This window comes from Danio rerio, chromosome 18 (assembly GCF_049306965.1).
Source record: "Danio rerio strain Tuebingen ecotype United States chromosome 18, GRCz12tu, whole genome shotgun sequence".
NCBI lineage: Eukaryota > Metazoa > Chordata > Actinopteri > Cypriniformes > Danionidae > Danio > Danio rerio.
Window position 1 is genome coordinate 42,330,333 of NC_133193.1, and position 10,495 is coordinate 42,340,827.

General features: G+C 37.6%; 1 protein-coding gene across 1 annotated transcript in view; it reads left to right on the forward strand.

The window, feature by feature from the left end:
• Positions 1–1,285, forward strand: part of tmod2 (tropomodulin 2) — a 63,470-nt gene extending 62,185 nt beyond the window's left edge. Inside the window, exon 11 of the transcript XR_012393650.1 lies at positions 974–1,285. The gene's annotated coding sequence lies outside the window, so the exon portion shown is untranslated. The remainder of the gene's footprint in view (positions 1–973) is intronic.
• The last annotated feature ends 9,210 nt before the right edge of the window (positions 1,286–10,495 follow it).

Consider the following 10,495-nt stretch of genomic DNA (forward strand, 5'->3'; position numbering starts at 1 on the left):
TACAACTAGTCGGTAGACTTTAGTATGGAAAACATGGCTTGTAGAGTTTATCCCAAATTCTCTTTTGGTGTTCAATGGTAAAATTATCTTAATGTTTTTGGTACCAAATGAGGATGAGAAAATGACTTGATGTTCAAGTTAGGGTGAAGTATTTGTTTATTTTATGTAGGATTAAAAAACATCATTGGTTCAAAAATTTGTAATCATTGGTCCACCGTCTTCCAATCACAATATGACTATAGTCGATCGATCTTAGTATGGGGGAAAAAAACTGAATTTATCCCAAATTCTCTAATAGTGTTCAATGGGAAAACAAACTTAAAATGGTTTTCGAACTAAATTAGGATGAGAAAAATGACAAAATGTTCATGTAGGGTTGAATTATTTGTTTATTTTATGTAGGATTTTTGTATCTAGAATATTTTTGAAGGAGGAAAGTAGGGAACTAGAAAAATATATAATGGCAACCAATTCTGGGAGCATTTAGTAGTCCTGGTGCAGCCTCAAGCACACACAAACACACACACACACACATGCACGTTTGTGATCGCATGCATGTTTGCAATGTACAGCAAAGCTTTATCTTTTAACTAAAGCGAACTAACAGTGTAAAATACTGAGTTGACCTTTATACCGCTTGCCATTTTCCGTAAGCTTGTTCGTCCTACGAGGTTGATGGATTGTGGTTTATAGTGTAGAGCACAGACACTTCGGCACGTTTTTGAGGAAGGCGCTGTACAGGATGAATTCCATAGCTGGATTAAACAGGGGAACATGTTTTACACCTGCTTTAAATGCAAAAGCTAGGACCAAGTTTGAAGTTTTCTGTTTCTCTCGGTTGTGTTTTATTGATTTGTACTGTTCTGTTTTGTAAGAGCCTTGTGTATCAACTGTCTTTTGAGTTTGTATGTTCTTATTTTTTTCTTCGTGAACAAATGCTGAGTTGTGAGTATGATTTTTTTTTCTTCTCCAGGTTATGCTTCATGTTTCATTCCATCTTTATTTGATTATGGGTTAAAGGTTCGTGCTTTGCTGAAAGCTTGTTGCTTGTAAGGAGCTCTGCAGTCTATATATGAAATCTCCATCTCAGATCCTCTTCAGAAGACTGCACATTTAAAGATATACATATAAATATCATGTATCGTAAACGCCTCTTATATTGCCGCAGTTTTGTATGTTGATACTTTATGTCTGGACTCCAGAAGAGGAAAACTTATTATGTACTGTTAAAAATACAAAACTCTGTAAAGTATCAGACGTCCTTAATAAAATGTATGTTTTTACAGATTTGTTGTCAGATTTATTGTCTTTTAAATGTGCTGTAAGATTAAAAGACATGATCGTTGAACGATTGAGTAAACTAAACTCACAAAAATAATTGATTTTAAGAACTTTCTTTAAGAAATTGCTTGTTTTACAGTTGACTAAAAGTACTTTTATACTGATTGCTTCTAGATTAAATAACCTGAACTGAAATATAGACTACCTGACAAAAGTCTTGTCGTTGATTGCAGTTGTAAGAGCAACAAATGACTTCTAGAAGGTAGATTTTTCTGATGAATCATCTGTCAATCATCACAAATGCTGCAGAAGACCTATTGGAACCTGCAAAGATCCAAGATTCTCTGAGAAATCAGTCAAGTTTGGTGAAGAAAAAGTCATGGTTCGGGGTTACATTCAGTATGGAGACAAGCGAGATCTGCAGAGTTGATGGAGAAAATTAACAGCCTGAGGTATCAAGACATTTGTGCTGCCCATTACATTACAAACCACAGGAGAGGGCAAATTCTTCAGCAGGATAGCGCTCCTTCTCATACTTCAGCCTCCATATCAAAGTTTCTGAAAGCAAAGGATCTCCAGGACTGACCAGCCCAGTCACCAGATATAAACTCTATTGAGCATGTCTGGGGTAAGATGAAAGAGGCATTGAAGATAAATCCAAAGTATCATGAGGAACTCTGGGAGTCATGCAAGAACGCTTTCTTTCCCTGCTGAAAAATCCAGCTTAAACCAGCCTAGGCTGGTTTTAGCTGGTTGACCAGCCTAGGCTGGTTTTAGCTGGTTGACCAGCCTGGTTTTAGAGGGTTTTTGGCCATTTCCACTGGTTTCCAACCATTTCCAGCCTGGTCTTAGCTGGTCAGGCTGGAAAATGACCAGCCAAATCCAGCTAAAACCAGCTTGACGAGCCTGGAAAATGGAAAATGAAAAAAATAAACGGGTGTTAATAATTCAGGAGGGCTAATAATTCTGACTTCAACTGTATGTGTATTATATATATGTATTATATACATTGTCATCTTAGTATTATAAGGTTCTATCTGACATTTTTGTCAAAATTAAGTTATTGAGGTTTGCCCTGCGCGCTTGCGTTTTTTAAAAAAAACTTTGGTGCGTCAATCTTGTCAATGTTATTATTCAAAAAGGTAACGATTCGCACTTATCAAGTAATTGCTTCGTACTGTTTTTGGGAAGGCATTGTGTCGAAACATTAGTGTCTTTAAATCACCTGAAGAATGTAAGAAGAAAAAATACAAACTGTATGAAGCAAATACTTGATGAGTGCGAATCATTACCTTTTTGAAAATTAAGTCCTTTTTGTCTAAGTAAGACATTGTTATTAAATGACAACTTGTTTACATTGTGATTTTTTTTTTATTATTTACATTTTAAGACTTTTTATTTAATAACTAAATGTTAAACACATGTTTGCTAAATAGAATTCAAAAACTTTGAAGCTTAATATTTCAAAATCGTTCAGAACCCAGGTAGAACCTTGTAATTCCAAGGTGACGATATATTTACAGTTGAAGTCAGAATTTTTAGCCCCCACCGACCCCCCCCCCCCCCCAATTCCCCCAACGGAGAGCATATTGTTTTATTTTTTCAACACATTTCTAAACATAATAGTTTTAATAACTTCTCTCTAATAACTGTATTTTATCTTTGCCATGAAGACAGTAAATAATATTTGACTAGAAATTTTTCAAGACACTTCTATACAGCTTAAAGTGACATTTAAAGGCTTAATAAGGTTAACTAGGCAGGTTAGGGTAATTAGCTAAGTTATTGTATAGCAATGGTTTGGACTATCAAAAAATATATAGCTTAAAAGGGCTAATATATATATATATATATATATATATATATATATATATATATATATATATATATATATATATATATATATATATATATATATATATATAGTCTGTCCTGTCCTAAGTTCATAAGCTAGTTAATCCCCTCCAGATCCACATTTTTTCAGAAACACGCCTCATGCTTTGTTCGCTGATGTAGAGTGAAAACTGCAGGTGAGTTTTTGTTCTTCTGTAATAAGATCCAGTTTCTGTGATTATTTGGAGATGCCGGTTGCATGATGTCACTCCTGCTGTGTCTTAAACTCCAGCAGAGCTTTATCTCATATAACTAACACCAGCCCAGCAGACCTCACTGCTGCTGCATAGGAAATGACTCACGAAGTGTTTTTTTGTGTGTGTGCGAAAAGCATGGAAAATGTTCCTCTCGGAGGGTGACATCATTGAACTTCTATATTTTTGCCAGATGCATTCATCATCTTCTGTGATCAGACTTGTTCAAATGACCTGCATATGTTTTCATATATAATGATTCATATGCTTTAAAGATGAAATCGCTATTTTAACAGACCTAAGCTTAGTCCTGATGTCAGTGTCTTTGAGTTGATGGACACCATTTTTTTTTCCCCCAAGGCACATTTATTAAAATTATTTAAAGGTCCTTATTCTGATTTATAGTTTAAGCGTGAATATACATTCACAGGCCACTTTATTAGGTACACTTTTCCAACTGCTCGTTAACACACATTTTTAGTCAGCCAATCACATGGCAGCAACTCAATGCATTTAGGCATGAAGACATGGTCAAGATGATCAGCTGAAGTCCAAACCGAGTATCAGAATGGGGGAAGAAAGGTGACTTTGAACGTGGCATGGTTGTTGGTGCCAGACAGGCTGGTCTGAGTATTTCAGAAACTGCTGATCTACTGGGATTTTCACGCTTAACCTTCTCTAGGGTTTACAGAGAATGGTCCAAAAAGAGAAAATATCCAGTGAGCGGCAGTTCTGTGGGTGCAAATGCCTTGTTGATGCCAGAAGTCAGAGAAGAATGGCCAGACTGGTTCGAGCTAATAGAAAGGCAACAGTAACTCAAATAACCACTCGCTACAACTGAGGTCTGCAGAAGAGCATCTCTAAATGCACAACACGTCGAACCTTAAGGTGGATGGGCTACAGCAGCAGAACACCACTGTTGCGACATTCGGATATTGGGGTCAGAATTTGGCATCAACAACATGAAAGCATAGATCCATCTTGCTTCGTATCAATGGTTCAGGCTGGTGGTTTAATGGTTGGGGATATTTTCCTTGCACATTTTGGGCCAATTAGTACCAATTGAGCATCGTGTCAACGCCACTTCCTGAGAATTGTTGCTGACCATGTCCATGCCTCTATGACCAGTGTACTCATCTTCTGATGGCTACTTCCAGCAGGATAACACGCCATGTCATAAAGCACAAATCATCTCAGGCTGGTTTCTCAAACATGACAATGAGTTCACTGTACTCAAATGGCCTCCACAGTCACCAGTTCTCAATACAACAGAGCACCTTTGGTATGTGGTGCAACGGGAGATTCCTATCATGGATGTGCAGCCGACAAACCTGCAGCAATCTATGCCACAAAAGACTAAGGGAGTTCTGAATGCAAAAGATTGTCCAACTAGTAAGGCATGCCTAATAAAGTGGCCAGTGAGTGTAAGTTTTGTATATGCATGTTTGTGTGGTTTTGTGACAGTCAGTGTCAACACTTAAAACAGACCCACAAAAAACTGGTGTTATTTCTTAACACACATAGGGCCAACATGCTTTGTGTTATTTTGAACTCAACCAGTGTGTTATTCTTGTTAAATTATTCAACATACTAATGTGCCAGAAATTCAAAACGTACCAGAGATTTTAAAATCTAATTTCAGAACCACTAGAATCGTACATATTCCTCAAAGTGAGTTCAACACTTCATAAACCACGGCATCAAAGGGGAACAATGAATTTCTGCTTATTTTTAATAATGTGTGGATTACAGAGAGGCTGATCTGAGGTGAAGGTTAGACAAGCTTGTGTGTGTGTGTGTGTGTGTGTCTGTGTCTGTGTCTGTGTCTGTGTCTGTGTCTGTGTCTGTGTGTCTGTGTGTCTGTGATGTTATATAGTAGGCTATGAGTAAACACTGAGAGCTTTGTGTAAAATGTGCTTGAAAGACCGGACATATGCAAGTAGTGACGGAAGTTAAACATTGACCTGTTAACTGTGGTTGTGGTTAAAAGCTTCTGTGAGGAAACAGGAAAGGTCAGTTTTCAGAGAGGATATTCAGATAGATAGATAGATAGATAGATAGATAGATAGATAGATAGATAGATAGATAGATAGATAGATAGATAGATAGATAGATAGATAGACAGACAGACAGACAGACAGACAGACAGACAGACAGACAGACATATAGATAGATAGATAGATAGATAGATAGATAGATAGATAGATAGATAGATAGATAGATAGATAGATAGATAGATAGATAGATAGATAGATAGATAGATAGATAGACAGACAGACAGATAGGCAGACAGATAGGCAGATAGATAGGCAGATAGATAGGCAGATAGATAGGCAGGCAGGCCTAGATAGAACAATTGTATGGAAACGACTAACAAACTTGCATAAAGTGCTTTTTAACAACGGAAAATAACAAGTTTTGTTCACACAAATACACTTTACGTTCCCACTCGTAGCAGTTGCTAAAACCCACAATCTGAAGAGTGAAGTATATTCGGTTGAAGCGCGCCATCTTTACATAGACTGAGGAATTGCATGCGCGAACGCTATCGGCCAGTAGAGGTCAGTGTACACCTGATATTAAATGGTTTGTTTTTGTTCTAAAAACAGCAGCAAGGGCGAAAACACCAGGCCCACAGCCAGCCTGGTGAAAGGTTCTTTTTCCTCAAAAGGTGAACCTTTATACGCCTCATTTACTTTTCAATTATAAGATTTAAATACTGCATTTTAGTAATATTTTAAGCAGTATTTTTTGCTGACTTAGCAAGGGAGATGAATAAAATAATTAAAACTTAATAAAATATTGATAGTAATAATATTGTTAAGCTTCTCAAATTTTCTAGCCTCTTTTGTAAAAAATAAATAAATAATTAAATAATAATAATAATAATAAGAAGAAGAAATTTGTAGCCTACATGGATGACAACAAAAGCCAAAATAGTATTCAAATGAATTTATATGGGATGCATCGGGTTCTTCACACCTTTTTATTGGTCATTTTTGTTTCAAGAATAAGGTCCAAGATTTAGAATAAAAGTTACTAGTAAAATGTTTTGTACACTTAAAAACAATACAGTAGCGAAAAAACGTACACAGTAAAAAAAAAAAAAAAGCATAATTTTACAGTTTAATACAGAAATGATTTCAGCAACAACAGTTACATATGGTTAATTAAACTGCAGATACTGAATGAAATGTAAAAGTGTACGTTCACAAACCCTGCCGTACAGGTGCAGTTCGCTGTCAGAATGCAGTTGTTTTGCTTGTTAAAGATTACCCAGGCCTTCTACAGTTCCATCTTCTTTCATTGTCTTTAGCTACGCAGAACCTGTTTTTAGCACTACATAGTTTTGAATCTGGTAATCATGGTACATTGTTTCTTGCACATGACCACAAGAACAAAATTGTTGTCATCAAAAGAATTGTAGGCCTTTAACTTCTCTCTTGTAAATCACTTGGAGTTTTAATGAGATAGTTGTATATTTGGGGCTGGATGCTTGGCCATTTCGTCTTATCCAACATTTATTGGGAGGGTGCTATCGCAAATGGACCTGTCTGACGAACGCCACTCACTTTAACGTTCATTTTGTCAAATAACGGTGCTTATCACTGGGTGAAAAATGGTTATAATATGCTGAAAGCATTTTATAAATAACATATGTAATATGTAATCAATATAATTTATTTCTAATATAACAACTAACTTTGTACCACATCGGATGTCATTTCCTCGCTGTAAATGCTAGTTCTCCTGTTTTTTTTCTTGTTTTTTTTTTCTGCAACCTCGTGCTGTACTTCGCCCAGGTGAATTGAATGCTGTAGTGTATGTGTGTGAATGAGAGTTGATGTTTCCCAGCCAACACTTTGGTGACCCCTGATGAATAAAGGGACTAAGCTGAAGGAAAATGAATGAATGTTAAGAAACTATTTTAGTAACTAGTAATGCAGTTGTGTTTTGCATGAATGGAACACTATTGACTGATCCAGGACTTTATTTTATTATTTGACTACTCCACATGGCATGTTTCTGTGTTTGATCAGGAGCTTTGATGTTTAAAGAGGAATATGACTTTAAAAACTGATGTGAGGTGCTAAACAAAGACAAGATTTGATCTATGGAATAGATGAAAGGAAGATGAAACTGACATGACTCATCTTCTATTTGAAAAATCCCATTAAAATCATCTACAGTTCACTGAAAAGGCCATCTGTCTAATTTAGAGATTATGATTCTCTGACCTACAGGGCACTTTGGTTTCCTTTGTTTAATGGCAGAAGGCTGATGTTTTCACACTTGATTAACTTTAAATGTGATTGTGCTTGTGTAAGTGGCACTGGTGCGAGCAGATGAACAGATGCTGTGAGCTTGTGCAGATGATTAATCCTCCCGGGCCCGTAAACACCTGCTGTAAGAACATCCAGAACCCAAAACAGACCACTCTGACCCCTTCAACACTGATTGCTTCTGTTCACACAAACCTTGACATTTGTATTCATCACCTGCTTCACACACAAATCCCACTTAGGATCGCCTTTGATTCCGCCCACTTTATTTTCCTCATGTATGGCTTAGTTTATTTGATTAAGTATGTTGCATATGAATATAAGTTTTATTTTTGTAATGTTATTCGTGACATCTTAGTCTAAGGGTGCTTTCACATCTGTAGTTCGCTTCATTTGGTCCGGACCAAGGGTAATACATGATGCATTGTTGCATCTTCTGCCGTCTTTGGGTCGTTTTCACACCACACTGCTGGCTTTGGTCCGAACCAGTTGAAACGAACCAAAATGCAGTCATCTGACAAAATCCACATCTCTCATTGGCCAGATGTTGTTGAACATATTTTCTAAACTGCTTATTGATTGGTCAAAATTCACGTGCGGGAAATGTGCCAATGAACTCCCGCAGGTAAACAAAACCGGCAAACACAAAATGTCGCTTTTTACTATGAAGGGAATTTCATACATTTCGAGAATGAAGCGCGGTCGCGGCTGGAAAACAGTGTTTTAATGGATCGCACGTCACTTCAGGAGGCGGAGTGAATTAATTTAGCTAAACTGCGACATGCTCATCTTGCGGAAATACTACCAACGATCCATCAGGTAATGTTTTCCCTTCTCCCTCTCTCTCTGTTGGTAAAGCGCTGTCAACAAATATTTTTCCTTCATATCCCATAATGCACAGTGCATCGGCCTACGGCAGCTGAATTAGTCCAAAAGGCGCAGTACTTTTTGCGGTTGGACCTGTTTTAGTACGGGTTATATTCTCACCACAAACAAACCACTCCAGGGTTCGTTTGAAAGCGTACCGAGACCACCTCTTCAAGCAGGTCTCGGTACGCGTATTTGGTCCGCTTTTGGTGCGCACTCGAGTACGATTGCTGCATTCTCACCTGCCCAAACGATTCGTACCAAAAGGTGAAACGAACTCTAGTGCGATTCAATCGAACTAAATAAGGCAGGTGTGAAAGCACCCTAATTATTAAATCCAAATAGGTTTATCAGCACTGAAAACTTAATTTGACCTGATGCGCAGTGTTTCGAGATTGTTCAAAATCAAATCAAATGCAAAATCCACATAACCAGAGCTCATATTAACACAATAAAACCCACTCTACTACTGAAAAGCAACCATCCAGAATACCCTAACAACCTCATGGAAATACAAACCTGATCTCACGAGGAAACGTAAGTATTTTACGCTTTGTCAGTTTAGTGTTTAACTCATACGAATTCGTTTGAGTTTAGTCGTATGAAACATATGATTTTAAAAAGGAGGCGTGGCATCTAATCCCACCCCTAACCCCAACTGTCATTGGGTAATGAGCAAATCGTACTAAATTGTACGAGTTAGATTGTATGAATTCATACGAATTAGCCACTAAATAAAAAAGTTGCGAATTGCTGTGAGATTGACGCTCCAGGGACAGACGAGTCTTCATTGAGGCCATCTTCCAGCATAAACCACGGCGAATGAAGTTCTGCACAAGACTTTTGGCCAGCGGAGAAATTAAAATGGTCGTGCCCAACTGAGTCTGGTTCTCTCAAGGTTTTTTTTCTTCACTGCCATCAGGTGAAGTTTTTTTTCCCTCTCCGCTGTTGCCACTGCCTCGCATGGTTCAGGATTGGTAGAGCTACGCATCGATGAATTGGCTCTTCAGTGTTTGAACTCTCAGTAATGATTAAATCACACTGAACTGAGCTAAACTGAACTGAACTGAACTTAAACACTAAAACCTGAACCACACTGTTCCAGTTACTGAACCACACTGTTCCAGTTACTATGACCATTTATGTGAAGCTGCTTTGACCCAATCTACATTGTAAAAGCGCTATACAAATAAAGCTGAATTGAATTGAATTGCTGTGAGATTGCGTTGGATTTACAGAACACTATAGTAGCCACCTAGAGTGTGCAATGAACCTTAAAGTTCATTCATATTCCTTCGGCTTAGTCCCTTTATTCAACAGGGGTCGTCACAGCAGAATGAACTGCCAAATTATCCAGCATATGTATTACACAGCGGATACCCTTTTAGCTGCAACCCAGTACTGGAAAACACCCATACTCCCTCAGTCTCCACTTATTTCCTTAAGGTTAAATTACTAAAACATTAACCCAGGGCTCTATGACTACCTAAATGCGCCCCTTCTGATAGGTCATGTGATAATGACAACATGGCAGATGTGTGTCTGGATTTCATTAATTATATTTATACTATACAAAATGTACTTTTTAAATGGTCAATACAAACACCAGCCTGTGCTACAAATAAGTTTGGAGACCCTTGCTCTAGAATCAACATAGGCTCATTCTGAAAACGTAGCCCTATATACGTTTCTAGAGATCATGAATTATGTAGCCAGAAGCACGCATGGCTACATTTCGTCTTTAAAATGAACACTACAGGGCAATATGGCGCTGTTCCTTTTCACTTTTATCAGCTGACCGCTTACCTTCGTATGAGCAGCTTTCCTATACGTACATCAGCGGACTTGAGATGCAGAAAATAGTTGACCACAACGACGGGGATGGTGAAGAACAATTCCAGAAAGCAGGTAAGACAAAAACAAAAGCCCAAAAATAAAATAAACAAGTAAATAACCGGGTGAGAATGTGGTAAAATT